Source organism: Microcebus murinus, chromosome 21 (assembly GCF_040939455.1).
Source record: "Microcebus murinus isolate Inina chromosome 21, M.murinus_Inina_mat1.0, whole genome shotgun sequence".
Lineage (NCBI taxonomy): Eukaryota > Metazoa > Chordata > Mammalia > Primates > Cheirogaleidae > Microcebus > Microcebus murinus.
This window is the reverse complement of record NC_134124.1, coordinates 36,915,411-36,941,335: the sequence shown is the minus strand read 5'-3', so window position 1 is coordinate 36,941,335 and position 25,925 is coordinate 36,915,411. Positions and strand designations below refer to the sequence as shown.

The window sequence follows — 25,925 nt, the reverse complement described above, 5'->3', positions numbered from 1 at the left end:
CTGGCTCATTTCACTGCCCTCCAGCGTCCCCTGCATCCTGTGCATGCGTCCCTCTGGTCTGTGCCCCGTCCCCTGCCTCCTGTGCATGCGCGGCCCTCTAGTCTGTGCCCCGTCCCCTGCCTCCTGTGCACACACGCCCCTCTGGTCTGTGCCCCATCCCCTGCCTCCTGTGCACACACGCCCCTCTGGTCTGTGCCCCGTCCCCTGCCTCCTGTGCATGCGTGGCCCTCTAGTCTGTGCCCCGTCCCCTGCCTCCTGTGCACGCGCGTCCCTCTGGTCTGTGCCCCGTCCCCTGCCTCCTGTGCACACACGCCCCTCTGGTCTGTGCCCCGTCCCCTGCCTCCTGTGCACGCGCGTCCCTCTGGTCTGTGCCCAGGCGTAGACTTGCCAGGGAGATGCAAGTGTTCAGCTTTCAAAGAAACAGTTTTCCCAAGAGCTCTTTGCGTTCCCTCCAATGAGGAATGAGAGTCCCTGTTGATCCCCCATCTGTGCGCACTTGGTGTCCTCGGTCTTGTTAACTTTAGCCACGCTGGTGGGTGTGGGGCGCTGACTCCTGGCGGCTGTCATTTCACGTGTGCTTTCCTAGTGACTGAGGACGTGGACATCTTGTCATAGGTCTCCCAGCTGTTGGACTTTTCTCTTTTGTGAAATGTCTTTACCGAGGTCCCCCTTACCCTCGGGGGAAGTGTCCCAAGACCCCAGTAGATGCCTGAAACTGCGATGGCACCAAACCCTACATACACTATGTATGTATACACCGTGTATGTGTACACTGTGTGTGTGTACACTGTGTGTGTGTACACTATGTGTTGCCCTACACGTGCACACCTGTGATAAAGTTTAGTTCACAGATTAGGCATAGCAAAATTAACAATGACCAATAATAAAACAGAACAGTTATAACAACGTTATCAAGCAAAGCAAGGTTCCTGGAACACTGGCGCTGCGATGCCACCGCAGCTGATGGGAGAACCCAGCCGCCGAGTGACTAGTGGGCAGGTGACATGGTGGTGGCACAGAGATGCTGCACAGAGGGGTGACCCACATCCCGTGTGGGACGAGCAGGGTGGTAAGAAATTTTGTGACGATACTTAGGATGGTGCCAACTTAAAACTTAGGAATTGTTTATTTCTGGAATTTTCCATTTACTATTTTCCCACCATAGCTGACCTCAGGTAACTGAGGAAAGTGAGACTACAGATAAGGGGGACCACTGCTCACTTTTTATCGGGTTGTCTTTTTGTTTCTGAGCTAGCTGTAGGTGGTTTTTAAATATATATATATATTAGACAGGTCCTTTGTGAGCCTTGTGTAATGTGAATACTTTCTCCCACTCTCTCCGTTGTCTTTTCACTGTATTGATGGTGTTTTGAGGAATAAGATTCCTTAATTTTACTGTAATCCAATAGATGTCTTTATGTCATCTTGATGTACATTCTTTCTTGGTGACGTGTGTTTGCAAATGTCTTCTCCCAGTGTGTAGTTTGTGTTTATTTACACCACTTGCTTTTGCATTTACTTACAAACAGATTTTGAATCACGCACGAACAAAGAACCCAATATGGACTTGCAGTTACACAGGACAATGTTCTTCTTCGGAGGTGTGTGCTAAAGTCTTTAGGGGTAAAGTATCATGATGCTGATAACTTATTCGAAGAATAAGTTGTTTCATTGAATGTTCATAATAGGGGTGAAACATAAAATTGCTGTTTTTGTAGGTTGAAAATGGCTGCATGTTGACAATGTGCTATGGATCAACTTAAAGCTCTTTTTCAGTCTTTCTCTCTAAAAATATTTGTAAGATGATGTTAGAAAAGAAAGAATCCCATCTTGACAAATGAAACCTTAAAGAACATAATGAAATTTCCTCATAATTGTTTCCTGCTCTAGAGCAACTTAATAAGAACTCCAAGTGAAGAGCCCAAAATTCAGAAGATTAAAAAAATCAAGATGAGATGAACAAGGAGATTGGAGACCTAAGGAAAACATTGAGGATCAAAGCCGTATTGTCAAGGAGCTACTAAACGAATTAGGAACAGTGAGGAATAGAATATGTACTGCGGAAATGGACAAAAAGAAGGTCAAAAAGGAAAGACTCACCCACTGTGGGTGCGGCTGAAAGCGGAGCGGGTTGGTAAAAGCAAGGGAAGGACGCCCAGTGGCTCAGAGGAGGACACAGCGGCCGCGTGAGCACAAGCAGTGTTGCTGAAGGCGGGCGCTGACAGTCACACAGAAGATGCATCCAGCGACATCAGGACAGACGAAAGGAGAACGGAATCAGCCGTCGAACAGCTCACTCATTCTGGACGCGTTTGCTCAAAATCCTCAATGCCAAGACACCTTCAGGCATCGAGGCACCAAGAGCACTTGGTCTGCACAGCAGGTGGGTCAGGGTGGCCTCGCCCTGCCCGTGCAGTGCCAGCGATCAGTGCAGGTGGCCAGTGGGGGCAGGGAGGAGGTGTCCCCTGAGAATGGCACACACAGCCTGGATGTGGTTCCCGCATAAATGTGGCAGGTATTTGTCTGTCTGTCTCGCAGACAGATGACTGAGGGAACAGGGCACCCATGGTCCCTTCTTGCAAAGTCTCCCTACAAGTGAAATGCACTCAGTGGGCAGGTGAATCGCACTGAATAATCCAGGGAGGGAGAAGCTGTGGTCAAGGGTGGAGGCTGAACGTTTAATCCATGTAAATATGGAACCAATGGGAAGTGCAGTTAAGAACAGAACGGGAGTTTTTAAACCCGGATGCTGTATAAATAATAACATAGCTCATAAAAAATTGGGAGTGTGGGGGAGGAGGAAGGGATGTAGCGTGGACGGGCCCGTGTCCTCGTCTTCTAAGACAGAGAACTGTTCCCTGCCATGCACAGTCCCCACCCAGTCACATCCCCTTTCGCTTCCTTCCCCGATGGCCGCCTGGCATCGCCTTGTTGATGTGGTGACTTGTGTGTCACTCGTCTGCTCCCTGTGCTCGTGAGCTCCACAGGGGCAGGGATTCTTTTCTGTCTTGCTCACCGCTGTACCCCATTGCATTGGAACAGCGCCCAGCGCACAGGGAGTCTTGGTCGTGGCTGGCCGAGTGGATGGAGGGGAAGGATGCACGGGTGGGTAGGTGGGTAGAGGGATAGATGGAGTGATGGATGGGTAGAGGGAGGGAGGGAAGGGTGGACAGGTGGGGTGAGGGAGGGAGGCGAGTGGGACGAGGTGGTCAGAAAGCCTGTTGTATACCACTGACGGGCCCGTTCACACTCTGTGGCTGCCCTGTCATAGCAGGGCATGGCACAGGTGAGCATTGCTACTCCAGTCTGGTGGTTCGGTGCTGGGCTGAGTGACTGGAATAGTCCGTTGCATCCCAGTCGGAGGTGAACCTGTGGCCCAAAATGGTCCCTTGCATTTTAGGGGGTCCAGGCTGAGATGAATAGCCTGTCCGCTTCCTGCTGTGTTCTCGTTCTGGACGGAGTGGGAAGTGCGCACTGGACAGCCCGCAGGGGCAGCGGCACATAAGAGCAAGAAACCTGCGTAGAGCGCGTGACTCGGGTAGAGATGGGAAATTGGGCAGCACAAAGGAGCGGGAAAGGGACAGGGAGCTGCTCCGGCTGGGTGCCTACCGAGTGCCTGGCACCACACTCAGGGGCTTGCACACCTCCAGGTACCATTCTGTCCTCACAAAGCTCTGGAAAGCCCAGCAGCGCTGTGCCCATTTTAGAGATCCGAACACCGGGGCTCAGTGTCAGCCGCCTCTCACTGGCGTCGCGCAGTCTGGGTGACTTGTGGAGCCTCCGTTTCCCCATCTGTAAACCAAGGATAAGAATAGCACCTGCATGTAAGATGTGGGGGATAGAATGCGACAATCACTGGGAAAGAGCTTTGCAAACTCTGCGGCCCAGTGTGTCCTGCTGCTCCGTCAGTATGGCTGTGGCTCAGTCGCTGTTGCTTAGTCTTTCCTGGCTCAGAATTCTGCTGGAGTTGGTGGACACAGCTGCACATTTTAATCCTAACTCCTTTCTGACTCGGTGGCTCTGCTGTGTCCCGTCACAGCTCCGATGCCAAAGCTGCTGGCTGCGGTTTTCCTTTATGACAGCCGCACGCAGAGGCAGTGGGAGATCCTGGACGCTGCGCCCATGCCCCGCAGCTCTGCAGGAGCTTCCGTTGGGCTTGTAATCTTCCCTGACCAGCGGTGGCTGATCCCCGAGGCCTATTAAGATGGAAAATGCCACCTCCTAACTTTTGAAGGCTGGATGAGACCCACCCTGGAAGGGGTTCACAGATGGTCAGGGCTGGACAGGTGTGCATGAAGGGGTGCCAGGGACATTTTGAGCTCAGGTCCCTCCGCAGCATGACCTGGATACAGGTGCAGGGACTGGGACAGGAAGGCTGAGACCAGGGGAGGCATCTGCCAGAGCTCCACTGACACCTGCCCAAGTCCCTGGCATATGCAGGAGCCCCTAGAAGCTGGGGCACACACTAGTGGACTTTCCCTATGCACATGGGCAGAGAGCTGAGCTACAGGGGTTCTGGGGAAACTGAGGAAGACTCAAAGGGAGTTTAACGTAGGGACAGTTAGAGAGGTGTGTGTGAGCTGAGGAAAACAGGCAGGGCTGGTGCAGCGCCTAGGGACTGGGAACGGGGCGGCGGGGCGTGCTCCTCCTCACTAAGGGGCAGCGCGTGTCTGGGGGACAACGGAGCCCCGAGAGCAGCACGGCTCCGAGACCCCACAGGGCCATGCGCAGGCGGAGGAGCACAGCTGCCCCCACGCCCAGGCCAGCAGGCAGGAGCGGGGGATAGACACCAGCCTCTGTCTCCTCCGCCCTGCTCGCCTCCTGCGGGCGCCTCCTTGGCGGGAAGACCCAGCAGGGCGCAAGGGAGCGGGAGGGAGGGCGCTGTGGGAGTCAGCCTGCAGGACGTGGAGCTGGGCAGAGGAGGCGCCTGTGACACGGCGCAGTGAGAGCGCCCCCCACGGGGCTGTGGGGACGAACGCCGTGTGTGCGTGCAGAGTGCGCAGGGCGGTGCCTGGCACGCAGTCCTCGCTGGTGTCGTCCGGCGTCATGTGGCTCTCCGCCCCTCACAGTGGGCGTCCAGCACACACTGTTTTTATTGTAGTACAAGACACAGAACATAAAAGCCACCGTCATAACCATGTTCAGGTGTACACTTCAGGGCCTTAGTCCATTCACATTGTATCTATCCTCACCACCATCCCTCTCCAGAACGCTTGTTCCTCTTCCCCAAGCGAAGCTCTGTCCCCGTGAAACACGAGCCCCACTGTCCACACGCGCCATTCGGCTTTGCCTCAGCAGATCCGATTACCCCAGGACCCCATATAAGCACCCGAGGTGGGAGAGTCTGGGGCTGCCGTCCAGCTCTGCCTTTTGGGGGATGCAGTCGTCCCAGGCATTTTCCCTATAATCACATTTGATGTCTTTCCCAGGTGTCGTTCCTGCTGCCATCACAGTACAACTTAAGGCCTGACTGGACTGGTGGTCAAGGGGCTGAGCCCCACGGCTGGGCCACTGCATGGCCTTGCCAAGGAGCTGTCTGACAAGATCCAGATCCAGGTAAGGGCCGGTGCACAGAGGCCGTGTGGGAGCAGGAGAACGAGTGCCAGCAGCCCAGTGGCCCTCCCTGGGGCCACCCCAGGACTGGGCCAGGTCTGGGTGCTGGGAGATCTGGCCCTAAGGAGCCTTCACTCTGCTGAGGGTGACAGACAAACTCATCGCAGTGTGGTGGGCATCGGGGTGGAGAAGGTGCTGCAGGAGCCCAGAGGTGGGGCTGACCTGAGCAAAGGATCCCAGAGGAGTGACGTCTCAGGACTGGAGGGGTTGACAGACAGGCTAGGTGGAAGGAGTGGCATATGCAAAATCTTAGAGGCCCCAGATATAACTTGATGTGTTCCAAAAATAGTAAACAATTCTGAGCTCGGGGTCTGGGGTGTACCTTCATGGTAGAGAGAGGCTGGAGCTCATTATGTCTAATCTGGACCATTAATTTAATTATGTGTTTATTTAACAGACATCCACAGAGCACTTAATCTGAGACTCTGTGAGCCCTGGGTCCTGCTAAGCTGCAAAGAAAGACTAAAAGCATGCCCCTAAATGCCGAGCACAGAAACAGTTTCAAGTCCTCTCCAAGAAGGAATAAACTATTTCCAACTCAACCACATGTCCAATGAGGGCCAAAGAAGTATATTTTCAAAGAATGAAACACCCGTTTGCCAAACCCCTCACCCTGCCCACAGGTGCACTCACAAACACGGACACACAGAGATGCGTGCACACATGCCTCCATGCCTGTGTGCACGCAAACACACGTTCTTCCTGGTTAAAAATAACACAAAGTAAATTCTGGAGCATACCGTAGAAACAAAGACAGGGCTTTGCAACTTCCAAATTCTGTGACCTCAGTTGGGTCACTGTGCAGCTGTCTGCCTCGGTTTCCCTACCTGACAGCAGATTGAGTTTGAATATATCAGGTACTAGAGAAGCTGCATCTGGCCCACAGATAAGTTTTATTTGGCTCACTCAGGCCTTTGAAACAACTTTTATTTGTTGCCAACACTTAAAAATAGGAAGATTCTATCTGCCTAATAGGCAGCTAGTCCTGGAGATACGGCGCTTACCCCATGGCGAGATCAGCGGGAGAGGAGAAGCAGCCTCCACTTTCTTTAGAGCCGCGCCCTCCATTTGTCATAGGCCCCACTGCACCCTGCCGCCTCCCTGACTGCCATGTCCACCGTCAGTTGCCATTTGCCATGGTGCTTGCACTCTGGGTTTGCTGATAGTTAACAGGAAAGTGGGAAATAGCTCATAACTTTGCCTCCATCTAAAGAGGGAGGACAAAGAATACATGTTTTAAGAAAAATAGAAGGAAACCTATTGTGGATGTGTTTGCTGTGCAGTGAGTGCATCTGAGTCAAAGCAAGGGAGGCTGCTTCAGTCTCGAAGTCACACGCTGGCAGAAGGTGGTATCTGCACCCACCCTGCCTCACCTGACGCCGGAACACACGCTGGCTCCCAGAGGCTGTTTCTCATTCACTGTTCAGGAAGTGCTACCCCTTGCATTATGTCTCACAAATCCCACAACTCTTTGAAACAGGCCTGGCAAGGATTATTAGTTGTTTTGTTTTCAGAGGCAGGGTCTGGCTCTGTTGCCTGGGTTAGAGTGCAGTGGCATCATCCTAGCTTGCTGCAGTGATATCGTCATAGCTTGCTGCAGTGATATCGTCATAGCTTGCTGCAACCTCAAACTCCTGGGCTTCAGCAATCCTCCAGCCTCAAGTAGTCCCAAGTAGCTGGGACTACAGGCATGCACCACCATGCCCACCTAATTTTTAATTTTTTTGTAGAGACTGGGTTTCATCATATTGTCCAGACTGGTCTAAAATTCCTGGTCTCATGTGATCGTCCCGCCTTGGGCTCCCAAAGCACTACAGGCATGAGCCATGGCACCTGGCCATGATTATTAGGCTTAGGCCTATTTTGCAGATGAAGAAATCCAGCCTGCTATAGATAATCAGAACACAGAGGTGTTGGGAGGGAGGGGAGACAGGCTGGTTTCCTCTTAGAAAATCACTGATCAGTTTGGATGACATTAGACACTGGCCCAGGACTCAGGCCCTTAGGCGAGTCCTCCTGGACTTACCAGAAGCTTTATCTGCCCAGCACACACCTGCCCCTGAGCCAGGCTGGGAGGCCACAGAAGCCAGCAGCCCTAGGAGCTTAGACAAGGGCTAAGCTCTTGTAGGGGACGAGCTCATCAGGAGCCTCTCAGAGAAGGGGTCTGAAGTTCCCAGGTAAGTGCTGCCACCATGGACTCCAGGAGTCAGAGAGGGCCTCAGAGCACCTGGGAGCGCTGGGCTCAGGTCTCTTGTTAAAGGTTTAACATCTGCAGCACTGAGGTCACTGACACACCCGTGCGTGTGGTCCGTGTGGATCCTGCAAGAGTGGGAACCCGGGTTCCCTAGACAGGGAACCAGGTAGGGCCAAGGCTGTGGGAGGGGTAGTTCTGAGATGGTGGCAGTGAGGAGCAGGGTATCCCCATGAGAGAAAGGAGAGTGTGGGTGCAGCCTTCCCCAGGCTCAGTCCTGGCAGAGCGACCCCTGGGTGAGGCCTTGGGCGCTGGAGTTCTGCATGCTGCCCCGTGCACAGGTGCGTCCTGCCAGGTGAGGTTCTCTCTAACTGGGAATGGAGGGGAGGCCCGCGTGAGGCTCCGTGGAGCAGCTCCTGTCGCAGTGCAGACGTGAGCCTGCCTGCCTTTCTCATCACTCCGGTGGCCTCTTGGGAAGGTCAGCCCTTCCCCTCATGTCGCCAGCCACCTGGCAGGTGAGGAGGCTCCCTTCCTCATCTCTGCTCCCCCGGCTCTGGCTGCTAGGGGAGAAGCAAACACCTGGCCTAGACGTGCCTGCAGTGCACTCAGAAAATAAAACTGCCTTCTTTTCCAGGTATTTGACAAGCTGCTACTGCTCAACCCCGGAATAGAAGCAGAACAAATCTTAATGGCACCCAACTCATTTATGAAGCTCCAGACAAACAGGTGCATGGCTCAGCTCTCGAGTTCAGCAAGGCTGTGACGCTGTGCTTTCGTCCAGCGGCGCACGTGCCGCAGCTGTCAGGAGCCGTGGGGCTTCACGGGAATCGCTGGGGATGCCCTTGGAGAGGGCTGGCCTCTGTGTCCTCCTCTTCGCTGCGGACTCCTCTGCTCCTCCACAGTCCCCCAGCCCATGGGTGTCTTTCCTCCCTGTGGCCTAGAAATGTTTTCATGTCAGCTTCTGAAATTCAGTATTGAAAATGGCCAAAAGTACTGACTTGGAAGTGTTAAATTTTTCAAATGCCGCCCCTGTGCTTTCAGCTTTTGCCACCGAAAGTGTAGTCCATGAACCAGCAGTGTCAGCATCACCAGGAGGCTGGAAATGCAGGTCTCTGCCCCCCACCCCCCATGGCTGCCCAGGGAGAAGCCGCTCCGACAGCAGCCCGGGGCGATGGGGCTGCTTCCGTTTGGGAAGCGCTGTGTTAAGGCTCCTCTGCAAACGTAATTCCTAGAGTTGGTTCAGAGGCCATGCCTTTCGAAAGGGTGACTTGCATTTGAATGGCAGTTGCGTAGTGGAGGGCTGTGGAGGCCACAGGAGCACTTACACATTACGTGACACACACACCGCGGTCATTCAACCCAAAGTCTAAGTGCCAGGCTCCGGGAACACAGAGGTGAATACACGGGCGCCTGCAGGAGGAGAGCGTGAGAAGCGCTGCGAGAGAGCGAGGTGCGGTGTTTAAGCCAGAGCCCAGAGAAGGGCGCTGCCCGTGAGGATTTAGGGGCGGCGCGATGCCGACGAGCAGCCGGGTCTAGGAGGACGGAAGCGGCTCCTCGGGAAGCAGAGGGTTGGTGGGGGAGAGAGTCGAGGCAGGGGCAAGGCCACTTGCTTGGAACTGTCCGGAGAGGGCGTGTGGGGCTTGGCCAGAGGGGGAGGTGAGGGGGCCAGGCCGGGGAGCTGGAGGCCTTTCCTCCCCGTGTTTCTTCATAATATCTGTGCATATGTAAAAGGATGTTAACATACCGTGTGATTTGTCTCCCGCCCAAGCACAGCAGCAGTGGTTTACAAACCCTCCCTTAGCAAGTGGCTTATTCGTATCCTAATGAGCTTCCTTTTCACACCTGAGGACACCCAGTCCCAGAGAGGAACATGATGTGCACACTGCCCTTGGCACAGAGCGTTGGGCCGGGCCTTGGCTTCTGTCCACTCAAACCCCGTCCTCTCTCTGGTGCCCCCGGCTGCCTCCATTCAGTACACAGAAAACAAGTCTTTGACAACAAAGGTGCCACGTGGCTGAGGAAAGAAACTCCCCCTCTTGGTCGCTCCTTCCCTGCTGGGCACTTGCACCAGGTGCTTGTGTCCCAAGCATGAGAAGCCACGCTGCCCTGGGACTGGTGGTTTCCAAATGACTTTTCCCTGGGGGACTGAGCAGGCTGCAGAGAGCTGACGGCACGTGGCTGAGGCACGGCGGGGCCAAGACTGGGCTTTCTTCTCGCAGAGGGAGGGGCCACGGGGAACCTCAGATGCTGGGTCTTCTGGCCTCGTACCCGGGCTCCTCGCCACCTCCGTCTGTGAAAACAAGTTTGTTTTACTTTCTGTAGGGATGGTGCGGCCTCTCTGAGCTACCGTGTCCTGGATGGGCCCGAGCAGGTTCCTGTCGTGCACATTGATGAGAAGGGCTTCCTGGTGTCAGGGTCTGTGATGGGGACGCCCACAATTGAAGTGACTGCACAAGAGCCTTTTGGGACCAACCAAACCATCATTGTTGGCGTAAAGGTAGGACCATGTTTTCCCCATTTGGGGAGCAATAAAAACAACAGCAGTGAGGTAATATCTCCTCCCTCTCAGGTGTTAAAGTGAATATATCCACCTTCCAGCTGAGAAATTGGAGGTAGGAATTTATGTAAGAATAACTCGGGCAAAGGTCTTAGATAGATAAAAATCCACAGCATCATCTGGCCGACAGAGGCGAAGATCTTTGGAGATCATTGATTTCAAGTACCTTGTCTTATGGATGGGGAAACTGAGGCCCAGTGAGATCCATGATTGGCCTAGGGTCACAGAGCTGGGATGGGCACCACAGCTTCCTGTCCGGGTGCCGGTGCGCTGCCGCCATGCCTGGCCATGGACATCGTCACCAGGTTGGGAGCCCCGCTCTGGGCCAGCCCTGCGCCGGGAGCATGGTGGGTTCTGGGGAGCAGACAGATGCACCCTGTGACTGTGACGTTAAAGCTGTGCTGTCCCGGGCCTGAGAGTGAGTAGGGAGGGGACAGCCCGGGCAGGTGTGTGAGGTTCAGGGGCAGAGCCTCGGGTGGGGGCTGGAGGGCTGGAACAGAGGGTTTGGGGAAGCGGGGTCTGGCTTTGTGATCAGATCGTGAAATGCACTGGATTCCGGGCAGTTTCGTGCAGGCTAAGAGTGTGGGCTCTGGAGCCAGGCTGTCTAATAAGCCCAATTCCAGCTTGGCCACCATGAGGCTGTGTGACCTTTGGCAAGTTAATTAACCTCTCTGTGCCTCCATTACCTTGCCTGTAAAATGGAGATAGTAGCATTGTGAAGATTAAATGAGTTATTAATAACATGTGCAAAGTACTTAGAATGGTACTTCACACATGGCAAATGCTCAGTAGACATTGTCTGCCCCTGTTGCCATCTCACAGTAAAGAGGTTGAAGCCCATGCTAGACTTCCTGGATTTTATTTTTAAGGAGCGATGTAGATGAGGGGTGTGTTTGGAAAGGTTGCTCCACGTCAGGTGGAGCTCGAGAGAAAGGGGGTCACTGCAGGGGAACCAGCGAGCAGACTGAGGACAGGACCTGGCTAGGAACACTGGGTGGGGCAGGTGACCATCGGGCAGTGGGGCCTGAGGGGAGGGAGGGCTGGCGTGCCAGGCTGATGGTGGTCCTTCACTGCGGCGGGGAGCCCAGAGGTGGGGGCCCATGGGGGAAGGAGGTGAGGAGTCTGGCCCGGGGAGTTAGAGGTGGCTGTGGCCTCTACAGGTGAGGCTGGGGGCCCACTGGGCAGGGGCAGGGTGGGACATGGGGTGGAGCCTCCCGCCCAGAGATGGCCTTTGGAGCCCTGGGCGTGGGCGGAGCACCCAGGCTTGTGCAGGGCAGGAGAGGGGGGAGGCCTTGGGCCACTGCTTGGAGGGGGAGGAGGAGCTGCAAGAAGACGGCAGCTGGCGTTCAGGAGGAGAAAGGACACCCCGGGACTTGAGAGGCAGGGCTGGGCAGGCAGTGGGGTGCAGCCTCCCGTCAGTCCTGGGGAGGGACGGCGGTAACCCAAGGGAGGAGGCGGTGCTTTGGCAGCAGGAGCCCTGGGGCAGTTCGGAGGTGAGGGAGGCCCAGGGAGGCTTTGTGTCGGCCGCAACCCTGGGAGCTGTGGGGGCGCTGGGAGCAGGGAGACCCCCACCCTGCTCTCCAGGAGTTCACATCCTGGTGAAAACAGACCTGTGGATGGCAGGGAGTGCTGGTGCCTGCTGTGAGGGGGCAGCAGCCTTCCAGCTGGAGGAGATGGCCTTGGGCCTGAAGGGCAGGCGCCACTGGGCTCTGCAGAGGAGACTGGGGGTGCGGCAGAGGGGACACGGGGAGGCCTGCAGCCGGGACGTCTGGGGCAGGCCTGGGAGTAAGGGTTTCAGCGGCAAAAGAAGCAGACAGACAGAGAGAGAGTGGCCACACTATGGGACTTTATTGAGTGCTCCCAGGCGAGGTTCACGGGTCCCAGGAAAATGGGGCCCGAGACGTCACGCCTGTTTGAAGGGGGTGAAGACTTTTTATATTATTTGAAGTGGCTGGGGACTTTTGGCGGGAAGAGCTGGGGATTTTCCACTGTGACCTTTATTGAGAAATAGGAGGGGCTGGCAATATTTGTGGAATCCAGGAACCGACACTTTCATATCCAGGTGGATATCCAGGTGTGGTTGTTCTCAGGGGGGCCTGGAAGTTGTCCTTGGCAGGTCTGGTCTTGTGAGCCTTTTCTTTTTGATCTAGGGAGGGGAGAGAGGCCCACCACCAGCCTTACACGGGCGACCCGCCGGGAAATCTGGGCAGGCTGGCTCCTGGGGGCCCTCACTACCTGGGCTGTGTGAGTTCACATTTTGCTCATGTGGACACATTCTGATCAAGTGACAGTAAAGCAAAATGGATCCTTCTTTCTTTGCTGCAAGGTTAATTAACTAAATTCACAAACAAAGAAGAAATCGTGGCTGTTGCAGAAGCCAAAATCCGTAGCCCGCCGAGCCCAATGAATGAATTCATCTCCCTGGTCTGCTGCTGGGAGAAGCAGCTCACTCAGTGTGAGAATACCGGGCAGCGAAGTCTGACCCACCGACACTAGAACCCAGTTCTGCCAGGTTCCACCAAGGCATTTGGGCTCGGAGCCTCATTGTTCTCACCTGTGAAATGGGTGGCATTGTGCCCCAGCACACAGTGGGCGCTCAGTCAGCTGCCTTGGCTGCCTCCCCAGATAGCGGTGGGTGTCCCTTAGAGGATCGTGGCCCGTCAGGTCCACCCATCCAGACCAGCTTCCAGGAGGCCACAGGCTCCAAAGTGATTGTCGCTGTGGGAGACGGAAGCTCTACCCTGCGAGGTACACAATGAGGGGCTCGTGTGGTCTTTAGAGAACCTGGGAGGCTCCAGGGAGCAGGGAGGTGGCTTCTCCTGCCCTTCTTAGGGGGTTCTATCAGCTTTTCCGGTTCAAACTCGCACCAACTCCAGCGAGAGCATTTAATAACCCACCTGTTCCACGTCTTTCAGCCTTTTAGAAATCTGAGTCCTCCACAAGCCCAACCAGGGAGAGGAATCATCATAAAAGACCCCAGCTCCCGGAATTGACTTTCGGAACTAGAAATGCAATTTCAGCCCTAGGGCACCAGAGCAAAGAAAGCCACAATTTACCACCATTAATCCCAGAAACTAATGACTTAGCAGACTAGTCACCGATTTTGATTTTTATAATTGCTCTCCCAAGTCGTGCATAGCACATTCAACCCCATCCCCTGCCCCTGACAGCCCTGGACAGCAGCTGCCAGAAGTAAATAAGCCAATACAGGCTGTTTTTCTAAAACCACTTGCACACCTTGTAGAGTTAAATACCACTCTTCTCGTTCTGATGCGTGGGGCAGCCTTTTTGTTTCCCGGTAACCTCTCCTTTCCTGCATCAGTGCCAGGGGACAGCACTCTGCTGTTGGCCAGTGACACTCGGTGTGTTAGTGGAGAACCGGTGCCCTCCTGGTGTGCAGAGTCAGTGTGCCTTCGTCCCCTGCCGGCAGGGACAGGAGACACGCATTAGTGGGCCTGGCCTGTCTGCCGTGCCCCTGGATGCGCACTCTAGAACAAACGCTGAAATTCTGATCTGAAACTCCCCACGATTCCGAATGCCCCCTCCTCTGTCTTTGACAGTCTTTGACCTGTAATTTGTCCTTGGCTTTTATCAGCTGTGGCTCCATCTCCAAGCTCTGGGCAGCCCTGGGCCCCTGCATGGAAGGCACGTGGGCACAGGTGGCCTTCTTGGATTGCTCTCATTCTGGGGTTTGGGGTCTCCTTGGCCTGGGCGTGGTGGCCAGCAGGCCTGGTCACACCCTCTGACTCCCTCCCCCTCTCTAGGTGAGTGCTCCCCAGCCCAGAGGGAAGTCATCAAGACCTTGCACCCAGAGTCCCTTCTGAGCTGCCAGCTGCAGTTCCAGCAGGCCGTCTCCGATTTCCCAGCACGTGATGTTCTCACCGTGGAGCCAGGCTTCGATGCTGCTCTGGGTAAGTTTGCCAGGATTGGAAAGTGAAATGGACTTACAGAGAGTCTTTGACCTGTGGACATCTCGGGTCTGCTGCGCGTTCAGCTCACAGCAGGCACCGGTCCGGAGGAGCAGAGGTTGTCAGGAACCCAACCCGGGATTCATACCAGGGTCCTGGCCCCTACGGCTTTGAGTGGCCGCCAGAAGGGCTTGGATTTCCTGAGCTGGGTCATGACTGTTCTCAGCACCACCTACACACATCAGAAAGGACGCAGCGTTCAGAGCAGAAGACCCCGGGTCCAGAGTCCTCCTCTGCTGTTCCTGCCTGTCCGCCTATGGGGGTGGAGGCTGCTCCCCTCTAAGCCTCCTCTCCTGAAATGAGGGTGACGGGCCTTGCCCTGCCTGCGTGGAGCAAGTGAGAGGCGGCCGGAGTGTCCTCAGTAGACAGTCAAGGGCTGTCCTGCGAGCCAGAGCCTGACAGCTGCAAGGCCAGGAGACCAGCGCGGTGGAGCTGAGGCTGCACCGTGGGCTGCTGTCGGGTCCAGGAGAGGCATCCTGTGGCACACTCAGTGCTGGGCCCGACCTCAGGGCCCTCGGTTGTCGGTCCTACAGCCCTATTTCGTCCCTAATGCTGCCCCAGGAAGGCTGTGATCTCATCCCTCTGGACCAAGAGAAACCGAGGGCCGGCACAGCGCCGACACGCTGGTGTGGCTGTGGAAGGGACTCCACCCTGGCACCCAGGTTCCAGGTGTGCGGAGCTCCCCAGGCCCTGCTCAACAGTGCTCATTCAAGTCCAGGCCACAGAGGCCAGCACAGGAACCAGGATGGTTTCCAGTCCGTGCCTTCATGGAACCTCCCACTGTGCCCGGGTCGGAGCCGTCCCAAGTCAGCCCTGCTCGCCCTGCAGCCCAGCATTGGGCTGGGGTGTCTGCCACTTTTTCTCCCTCATTCTGGGCCGGGCTGGCTGGGGCCTGAGATGCAGGGCCGGCCCTTACATGATTCTTACTGCCCTAGGAGTGTCACTTAAAGGAGGATCATGATGTCAGCCATGTTGCAGCATTCCCCTGACACCAGTCAGAATTTCAAGAAAAAGAAATGGAATATTTCAAGGATACACATGATGAGGTCTTTAAAAGCCTAAAGTTATTACAGATTTTCAAACTGTAAATGGAAAGGTTCCTGAAGCATTGTACAGGTTTAAATTTCTAATAAACTAAATATCAATGTCTATAACCATGTAAACAAAAAACACTTGTTTTCTTTAAAGTGGAAAATGTTCTTGTGACCAAAAAATGAAGAAACCACAGTAGGTTTTACCCAGCCAGGATTGGCCCATTTCTTGCTCTGACCTCATAAAGAGCCATTGTTCCCAAATTCCCTGCACCTATATAAGCCCTGGCTGGGCCTAGGGTTTCGGTCCTTGTTGCCCAGGAAGCTGCTTTTGGTGACCTGTGGTGTGTGACTGTAGTGATATTGCTTTTTCTCCGTTAGTGAGAATTGTCAGTGTAGTTAGTATAGTTAGCATTGTTGGTTAGTTGTGTTAACGTAGCATAGTTAGTAGTTTGTTATTTTGTTACCATACTATAGTTAGTATTGTTAGTTAGTTTTGTTATCATACTATAGTCTTTTTTGTTAGCAGCATTAGTGTAGTGAATATTGTATTCCATGCATATTTAGCATTATTTATTAATATCATTAGTGTAGGTCACATAGTTAATTAGTACTATTAGTACCTTTAACCCAGTTAGTATAGTTGGGAGCATTCATTAGTTAGTAAGCACAGTTAGTGCAGACTTAGTGAAGAGGAGACCATGGCGCAGGCCTTGGCCTCCAGTCTACCCATAGAGGAGTTAGACAATTATAGGCTCCTCAGGAGAATTGGCTCCGGCAGGCACGGCCAGGTGATGCTGGCCATATACACTCCCACTGAGACCAGGGTGGCCCTGAAAATTACGTCCAAGAAGACTCAACGCAGCCTGGAAAGCCTCCACGTGGAGGTCGAAGCCATGAGGGTCCTAAATCACCCGAATATCCTCAAGCTTCTGTATGTCATCGAGGGTAAAGACACCCTGTGCTTGGTGACGGAGTATGCCAGTGGCGGGGACCTTTCTGTGCATATAAGGAGGCACCAGCGCCTGCGCGAGGAGGAGGCCCGTCCCATATTCCGCCAGCTGCTGTCCGCGGTGCAACACTGCCATGCAAAGCACATCGTCCACCGCGACCTAAAGCCCGCCAACATCCTACTGGATGAGCACCGGAATGTTAAACTAGCCGACTTCAGCCTCGCCGTGACTTTCAGTGCAGAGGATTACCTATACAAATTTGGCGGAACTCCTGCTTTTAGTGCCCCAGAAATATTCCTGCATAAGAAATATGTAGGACCGGAGGTGGACATCTGGAGTTTGGGCGTTGTCCTGTACAATATGATAGCTGGGTGTGTTCCATTTGCTGGTGACAACTTGAAGGAACTGAAAAGGAACATCACCCAGGGAAGGTATAAGACACCTAGTTTCTTCTCTCAAAAATTGAGAGCACTTTTGAGGAAGTTCTTCACCGTTGATGCCAAGTTGAGGCCCACCCTCCCTGAACTGATGAAGAATGTTTGGGTCCAGGAGCAGAAGACACTGGAGCTGACCAGGAAAGGCATAGTGCCCGTGAGTCCTCTAGGCAGCTGGTGGTTGAATCCCGGTGTCCCCCAGCAGAGTCCTGTGGCTTCCTTGTCCACCTACAGCAGCAGCAGGGATGAGGAAGAAGAGGGAGGAGACACCTCTCTTGAGGCTGTGCAGCCACATGAGAAGACCTCGACCTCTTCTGCGAAAATGGGCCAGGGCCGGAAGGGGCTTGCTAGGAGACTCGGCAACTTCCTCTTGAGAGTCTGTTGCTTCCTGCTGGCCAGAAAGATCTGCAGATGAACACAGCTGAACAAGGTGGTGCCAGAGACTCAGGACAGCTGAAGTGGCAAGGGCAGGTATGTGGGGCCGTCCAGCCACACTTTCTGCACCTTATGTTATTTCATACGGTCTTGCTGACATTATTTTTAACAGACAAGTCATAGATGTACGCACATCTGCGGTACAGTGTGAAGTTTAGGTATATGCGCACCGTGTTGAATGGTGACATAAAGCTAATTCACGTTTCCGTCACCTCAGATGGGCAAATGCAGCGTGATGTCACTTGTTGAGTCTGCACAGCTGACCTCATAGAAGTAGAGCGGCTGGATGGTGATGAGAGGCTGGGGGTGGCAGAGGGAGGGCACCGGGAGTTGGTCACCGGGGACAGAGTTTCAGACAGACGGGATGAAGAATCCCTGACATGTGTAACAGCAGGGTGCGAGAGTCCATGAGGATGTCCTGCAAATTTCAGAGTACCTGAGAGTCGCTTTCACATGTCTTCTTGCCTTTAGAATGGAGAGCAAGAAGACCCTGAGCTGCCCGGATCTTGACAACAGGGAGTGGAGGTTGGCCAGGTGAGGACTCACAGCTCTGGGTGGGAGAGGCATCCGAGCACAGTATTGTGAGCTGCAGCGCGGCCTGCAGCCCTGGAGAGAAGAGGGCCCCTCCACCCACACCAGGTCCCCTTGTTCCCCAGTGTAGATTAAATGTATGCTTAGCAGCCTAGTGAGCTGTCACTCAGTGCTATTGTTCTTATAATCCATCCCTAGGTCGGGCGCGGTGGCTCACACCTGTAATCCTAGCACTCTGGGAGGCCAAGGCAGGTAGATCATTTGAGCTCAGGAGTCCTAGACCAGCCAGAGCAAGAGCGAGACCCCATCTCTACTGAAAAAAAGAAAAAGAAAGAAATTAGCTGGACAACTAAAAATGTATAGAAAATATTAGCTGGGCGTAGTGGCACATGCCTGTAGTCCCAGCTACTCAGGAGGCTGAGGCAGGAGGATCGCTTGAGCCCAGGAGTTTGAGGTTGCTGTGAGCTAGGCTAATGTCATGGCACTCTAGGCCGGGGAACACAGTGAGACTCTGTCGTAAAAAAAAAAAAAAAAAAAAAAAAAAACATCATCCCTGGCTCTCACCCCTTCAGCAATGCCTATTTTGGTTTTTTTGTTTGTTTGTTTATTCGTTTCTTTGTTTGTTTTTTTTTATGTCATCACACATTACAATCCAAGTATGGGAGATTCAAATACATTTGAAATGTTTTGTGAAGTAACTTCATGTCTAGGGACCCATAGTTCCAATTCTCTGGAAGCTTTTTTCCTTCTGAGCTCTTCTGAACTTGCAAGCTCCTCATTAGGTTGGCTGACCTATGTTCCTGGCTCATTTTTACTTCAAGGTCTCAATGGATCATTTTGGTAAGGAGGTAGAATGTTCCAGATTGGTATTCTATTGCCTTTCAGTTCTTTCTTCAGAACAGATGGATGTTGAAGGATCAGACAAACCTGTCTTGTTTTGTTAGTTGACTTTTTGCAGTTTCCAGAGCAGAAGACAAAAGGGGAAACTGAATTGCATTGTCCTGGATTCTGAAGTTTCTAGTTATGAATCCTTCTTGTGCCAACCAGGAGAAAGAGGTGAGGGGAGAACTGACTGTATTTTAGTCTATTGCTTTCTTTTATATTGCTTCAATTCACTGAACACTTTTGAAGGCCATATTCTATTTGATTCAGTGAGAAGTAGTATGAGTATTCCCCTTTGTTCAAGGTAATAACAAATTTGTTCAGAAGGTCATCCTTGTGAAATCTTGCATCATTGCTGTCAATTTTTCTGATTACAAAAAAGGTAGCGGGAAGATTTGGAGGAGGAGAACTTAAATTTTGCAAACGGTAACTTTTTCTGTTGTTTCTGCTCTGATTTTAAGTTAGAGGTTGTGTAGGTGAAGAAAAATGTGTGCAAAATAATGGCATAGAACATGACAATAAGGGTTTCCTTGGATAAGATAAGAAAGAACTAGAGTGGATGATGAGATTTATTTATATTTCCTGTTGAACATTTTATTGTGTTAGAAAATTGTTACATTTTTTCAAGAGTAATAGTGTTGTACTTAAAATTGGGAAAAGTAGAGAACGGGATTATCAAAAAGGGAAAATGAGAATTCTCAAGGCTTAGTCTGATTGATTAGTCCAGTTGATTTTGATGCCACTGCCCAGTGATTTATGGTGTTTGTCTTTTTTTTAAAGGAGCAACTGAAATGAATAAATGTGACTTTCTAGACTTTGGATATTGGCTCTATAGATTCTTAGATTTAGCAGGTCTAAGTCTTTAAAAAGTCAAAATACATTAAAACAAAACAGGAACCATGAGATACAAATATTTATCTAGCTCATTTTTCCTGCAGATTCATGATTGATTTGGAGTAGGTGAGTTCTTGCTTTATCCATAATTCATCACAGTACGTATAAAATATAGCGAGAACAGTCATAATAGCAAAATTAATAGCTATCTAAATTGTCCCTGAAGTCAGAATGGAACTATTGTCTTGGTTCCCTCCTATCCATGTGTTTATAGAGAAGCTGGGAATATTTTACTGGTAACCAACTTGATTTTCACCCTAGGAGGTTACCTTTTGTATTTTAAATTTTCCCCTGGAAGTTTTATTATATATGGGAATAGTTCCCTGAAGGACAGACCCTTTACTGCCTTGAAATCAGACTGGCTGTCAGTGCTGCTACTTATGAATGTGAGCAAGTAGCTTAGTCTCCGATTTCTGAAACAGGGGAGTAATAGCTGTCCTACTTGAGTAAGGTAATGCTTGGGAAATCACTGTGGAAACTTACAGAAGTGGTAGGGATTCTTTTGAAGGGCAGCATTTGAAAATAAAGGAAGAGAGAAGAAATTGCACTGGACTACGTACTAAATGCCTAAGCTTTGTCAGGCACTTAACATATATATGTTAGCTCCTTTAATGCTCTGATTGTGGTCTTCGTTCCATGAATGAGAAAATTGTGATTCTAAGATGTAACCTTTGATGTGCGTGATGTTCAGCTCTAGTAAATGGTGGCACCTGGGTTTGAATTCAACTTTAATTCCAAAGTTTATACCCTTTACACTACCATGTGCTATCCGATATTTTATAAAAATATTTGGTGCAAGGTAGATTTCTGTTATCCAGTGATCTGAAATACAGGTTGGAAGTTAGTTAGGCTTTGAGAAACCTTTAAAGTGGCCCTTCAAAGGTTATAAGGGATGACAAATGTGTGCCTTCTGTGACTGATACCCACAGACTTCTGGCCCCCAAACAAACCTCACGGCTGTGTCTTTGGGGGTTCTGTCACATCCAGAAGTTCCCTTATTTGTTCGATGAGACAGATAGATGAAATGATTCTGAAGTCTTACTTCAGAAATGCTCCAGCATTCTGATGGTAAGAAGGAAATAAAACACACATATAAATTCCTTCCTTTCTTCTATCCTTATATGAAGTAAACACCTCTTGGACACCAGGCACTAAAGCACTGTCATCAAGCTCAAGAAATATATTTGCTAAATCAATTTTCTTCATTCGTTTTTCTAATGTGAAATACATTTAAGAGCCTGGAGTAGCAGAACTTCTTAAAGGAAGAGTAATTACTTTCCCATTTAACCTTCCTGCCAACCCTCATGAACTTGCTTCTAAACATATTATAAAATTAAGTTTACAGTTATGAATCTAAAGTTTTAAAAAGGAAATGAAATATGAATGAGGGGAATCAAGGAAGAACTAGTACTTTTAATAAAATGCGAGTGTTATGAATATTAGCGTGATTGTGCTGGTAATCTGAAATTTCAGATCTTACAAATGCAGAATTCCTACTGTCACTCCCTTTTCTCCAGCTGTATAAGCCATCAACACTTAGAACTAGTTTTGTCTCCATTATTCATGGGTTCGTAGTATAGAACCAAAATTGTATTCTGGCAACGGAAAACCAAATATACACTTCTACGGTATTGCATTTCTTGATATAAAACAAAACAAGCCCCCTGAATGTTTTGTTTGCGTTTTTGGAGAAATAATATCCTGAAGAGTGTTAAACAGGAAAACCATGTGAAAGCCAGTGTTTTCCAATATGCACAAACCTTGCGTCTGTGCTAGTTTCCAAACTAAACTCCTAACCTGTTTTGCTGCCTTTGTGGAGTTTGATTAGTATGATTAAATAGAGTGGGCTTTCAAGAACACTGGAAACCTCCCAGATGGATGCCACACAGCACAGCTAATATGTTTCTTCCAGGTGTAGTCTCAGAAGAGGGTTTCTGTTTACAAGTAACACTGGCCTGAATGACCAAGGAGAAAGTGTGCTTTTAACAAGACCGAGTGGTGATCCTGATATTTTGCTCTTTAGTTAATGATGTGGATCTTATTACTCAATGGGCTTTTTGTAAATGAGATGCTCATTTAAAAGTCATTTCACTTGCAGGGCTTTCTCTCTCTTTGAGAGGTTTGCTTTCTCTGACTTTGAAATGCAGTGAAACCCCTTTAGGAGAAAAAGCCCTCTCATCGAAGATTTCAGATACACCTGGACCGTATCATGCCCCTGAATCCTAACCACTGCATAGAAAAGGCCTGGGGTGGCACCATTAGCCTTTCAGGTCAATAGCCTCCTCCCCTCGGCCCCACCTACCACCCCATTCCCATCACAGAGAATTTCTGGCTTCCTCGTGTGTGTGATTTACTACTGGGTAAACTGCAATCTTACGGTTGCTCCCAAAGGTTCAGTCAGATGGTGCTTCTGGACTAGAGAATTCTGTACTCGTATAACTCACTGTGCACCATCCAAATGCTTTCTTCAGAGCTTCATTCTGAAGGTGACGAATGTCATGGAATATTTGCATTTTCTGAACCTTGTGTGAGCAGGAACTAACGTGAACAGACTTTCCCTCACGGGTTTCATCTTGTCAGCAGTGAAGGAATATCCCTGGCAGGCACTGCCAAGTACCTGGATGACTCCTCCAGGGGGTGTTATTTTCCAGATGAAACCAGAGTAAGGAAAGTCATCAAGCTAAAATGGCAGAGCAGGAATTTGAACCTAAGCTTTCCAGAGTAGAGTCTGTGGTCCCTCAGACCCTCCTTCTCTCCGTGCAGCAACGCTCTGAAAGACGGTGCGACTCTCTGGGCACTCCTGGCTTTCACGTCACTCGTGCTCATGTGACCGGAGTAAGACAGTTGTACTAACGACCGACAGTAAGTGCTTCCTCTTAGGAGCCACTGAAAAGTAGTAAGCAACAAATCATAGTGCCCGAATCTGACGGTTAGATGGAGCTCCTAAAGGCTACCAGGTTTTCTTTTGTTTGGGAAACTTAGCTGAATCGGTGACGATCTGAGTCTCCTAAAATATTTTCTGTGGTAGCAAATGCTTGTGTTCTAAGGGGGTAACGTTGTGAAGAGGGTGGGAGCAGTCATGAGAGTCAGCTAGAGCTCGGTGCAAATCCCAGGTCTGCCACCCACCTGTCTGCTATGTGACTTTGAGTTGTGTATGTAACCTGTGTAAAACTTAGTTGTTCATCTGCAAAACAAGAGAAATAACTCCCCTCACTTGATAAGGCGGCTGTGAGGATTAAAGCAACACAAGACTGACTTAGCCCAGTGCCTGGGCTATTTTTAATGCTCAATAAATGTGAGCTGACTTTACAACCTTACAGAGTCTGGGTTAATCCACGGAACCTGTGACACAGTAATGCCGAAGATATTATTTGGTGAGAAAGCTTGTGGCTTATTTTCTTGCACCTATTACCTCCCTGTCTGTCCATAACTGTCATCTATATTCATCTATTTTTTACTGAGCAGATGGAAAAGAGAAAGAGGAAAGTTTCATTTGGCAGTGCAGACACTTAAAACATGTTATTTTAGTGTCCCTGTACCAAGTGCCCACTGGCTGCTACCCCAGATAACAAAAGTAAAAGGCAAAGCAAGTTATTTTGGCTCAGGTTACTTCGTGTTGATGTAGCCTTGGGAAGATTCGCGTACACAGAACAATATGTATTACGTTTTCTTTACCCTGAAAGTATAAACACATGCTTTCCTAGAAGGTAAATATGGGTGGGGTGGGGGTGGGGAGTGATGTGTTTTCCTTGTGTTGAGGGATTGGAGTAGGTGTGACAAAATAGGAATAGCTAATTATTAATACTTGATAATGTTGAACTTTGATTCAAAAGGGAAAAACAACTGTGCTACCAAAAAATTCTGTGAAATAAAGCCATGAAACAAATTCTCCACATAATTGGAAAATATTCATGTCAGGTCTTGTTGAGTGTGGAATTACAGTGAATAATGTATATTTTAAATTAACTATACTGTTGTAGGCACTCACAGTTTCCATGTCTTGAAGGAGCACTAATGATTTCTGCCAGCCTTTTCTTCCTCTGCTTTAGGTGAACTGATTGACAGGTGATTGCTTTTGGCAAGAAACAGGAAATTGACCAAGTAAAAGTGCAAACATTTTTTATTTTGAATTACAAGTAGATTGCTTATGTGTTACTTTTTACATTTAGGTTTGCTTTTGGCTGCCAATATAGGTTACAGGTGCTTTGTAAAGTGAAAAGCAATATATCAACATTAATTTTTGTACCTTGAGTTGTGAAATGGAAAGAAACTCTTGATCATTTGAAAGATATAATTTCCTAAAATGCTAATTCATGTAATTATGAAAGGTGGTGATAATTCTTTTATGGGCAGAAATAAATGCAAAATAGCTTTTTAAAAAACATTTTCATGGAATTCTTCAGATGAGATCTCTCCAGGGTAGCCTTTTAGGGCCAGGGGTTGCATAGAGAGCTCTTTACATCAAGCAGTGAAAAAAAAATAAGGAAGAAGAATCTACTTGAAAATGCAGAACATGAGCCTTAGAGGAGAAAGAGGTTGTAAAAATAATCTAGATACCTCACCTGCAAGCCAGAATCTTCTTACTTTAAACGTGTCCTGTAGTAATGTCAGGTTAGAAACCCTAATGACTGCCTTTTTCATGTTGCAGAAAGCAGAAGCCACTGGAGAGCAATGGCCAAGAGGCAGACCTAACTGGGTGAGGAATAAGATGCCATTTATATATGTTCATTTTTTGTAAAGAAAAAATTCTGGGATTTTTGATTGTTAAAGTTGGATTTGTTAATTACATGAATTTCCATCTTCTGGTTTGATGAATCTTTGGAAGGGTTAAGGTAAATGACAAAGTCTCACTACTGCTCACCATTAGGCTCCAGGTTTTTTCTCACAGCACTTTCCTCTCCCAGGGTGACTCCTTTTTCTTTCTCTTATCAACATCTAAAGAGTCTTAACTCTTCCTTCTGCTGGGGCAACAATGAGATGATTTGTTTAGTAGGTTGAATAACTAATGTCAGTGGGTACTAGGAAGCCTTGGAAATTGCTTACAAAGGGTGATAAAATTAAGATGAAATGTGTATGAGACAACTTTATAATCTTTTCTTTCTCCTCCTCCTGATGGCTTTGTTTCAAAGGATGGCGTTGTCACAGGAAAATGACACATGTCATTTTCTAAGTGGCTTCTGTTTTCTTTCTCACATTGGTTTTTTTAGGAAGCAAGGGTTTACTTTGCAGTTTCTCTTGGATCCTTTAGTAATCCTTTAGTAATCACTCTGTATGTAGTGACATTGGAGACATCTAGCAAAGTGCACTTGGTCCCATAGGCACACAGTTCCTGTATCTTTTAAGGCCAGAAATTCAGTGATCACCGCACCACTTCACTAATTGTACCACTTGAACCTTGTTCCCTTATTGCTAAATGACCCAGATTCTTCTGGTCTATCTTTCCCACTAACAGAGGAGAAAAGTTTTAGAAATGAGTAAAACATTTCAGAAGTGTAAAGGCATCCTCTATGCCCACTGTTGTCTATGTCAGGTTGTTTCTTTTCTTTTTCCCTCATCCCCAGTTTATTCTTCATGCTTCATTGTTTCTAAAGTTTCTTTCCTGCTATGTTGCTTTCTGTTTTCCTGTTAGTTTGCCATTCCTTTCTCCTCTAGAGTTCAGTGTCACTTTCTGTTTATGCTTTGGTATTGCCTTTGTTGAATTTGTTCATCTCGTAGTTTCCCTCTGCTTGACATGAATTGGGGTCAGACTTCTTAGCACAAGGAAATAGGATGGTCTTAGATTAAAAACATCTCCGTGTTATAGTATAACCTTAAAGTAAAGGTATTTTACCCAATCTGTTGTTCGATAAATGAATTCTCTACAAATGTACTCAACAGGTGATGATCGTCTAGCCTTAACCCACTACCTATTAAGGCTGTGTCTGCCTTCATGGAAAGCTCTAAACATTAGAAAATTCTTTTTTCTGACTCCCTGTTCTATCCACTATCTCTAGGCCTCCCTCCTGGGAATGTACACAGTAATTCTTTTCACTTTCAAGACGGCCCTTCAAATATTTGAAGATGGTTAATATATACCCTTTTTTGTCTTTTCTGGTTAACAGAAAGGAAGGCAAAATCTGTAAAATAATTTAAAGTGCTTTATTTTGAGTCCAGTTTGAGGAGTAGAACCCAGGAACCACATCCAAGAACCCTTGAACAAGTGGACTCGCTGTGGTTGTGTTACACTTTGGTTTTATACATTTCAGGGAGACAGGAGTATGAACTAACATAAAATCTTAAGGCCCCCTACCCATAGGCTGACTGAATGGATTCCCTCTTGGCCAATGGGATATCCTGAAACCAAATCGCCTGCCACAAGGGTGGAGGTCAGATATGCCTCATCATGCCCCCTCCCTTCTTGGAGACAGCCTTGGCAACGCATTAACAGGGCTAAGGC

At 49.7% G+C, this 25,925-nt stretch overlaps 1 long non-coding RNA gene across 1 annotated transcript; it reads left to right on the top strand.

Annotated features, from left to right (window-relative positions):
• Positions 1-5,454: 5,454 nt before the first annotated feature.
• Positions 5,455-10,285, top strand: LOC105864515 (uncharacterized). Its single transcript, XR_012913940.1, has 3 exons — positions 5,455-5,556; positions 8,439-8,530; positions 10,127-10,285. It is a non-coding gene; the product is annotated as an uncharacterized LOC105864515 (long non-coding RNA).
• The last annotated feature ends 15,640 nt before the right edge of the window (positions 10,286-25,925 follow it).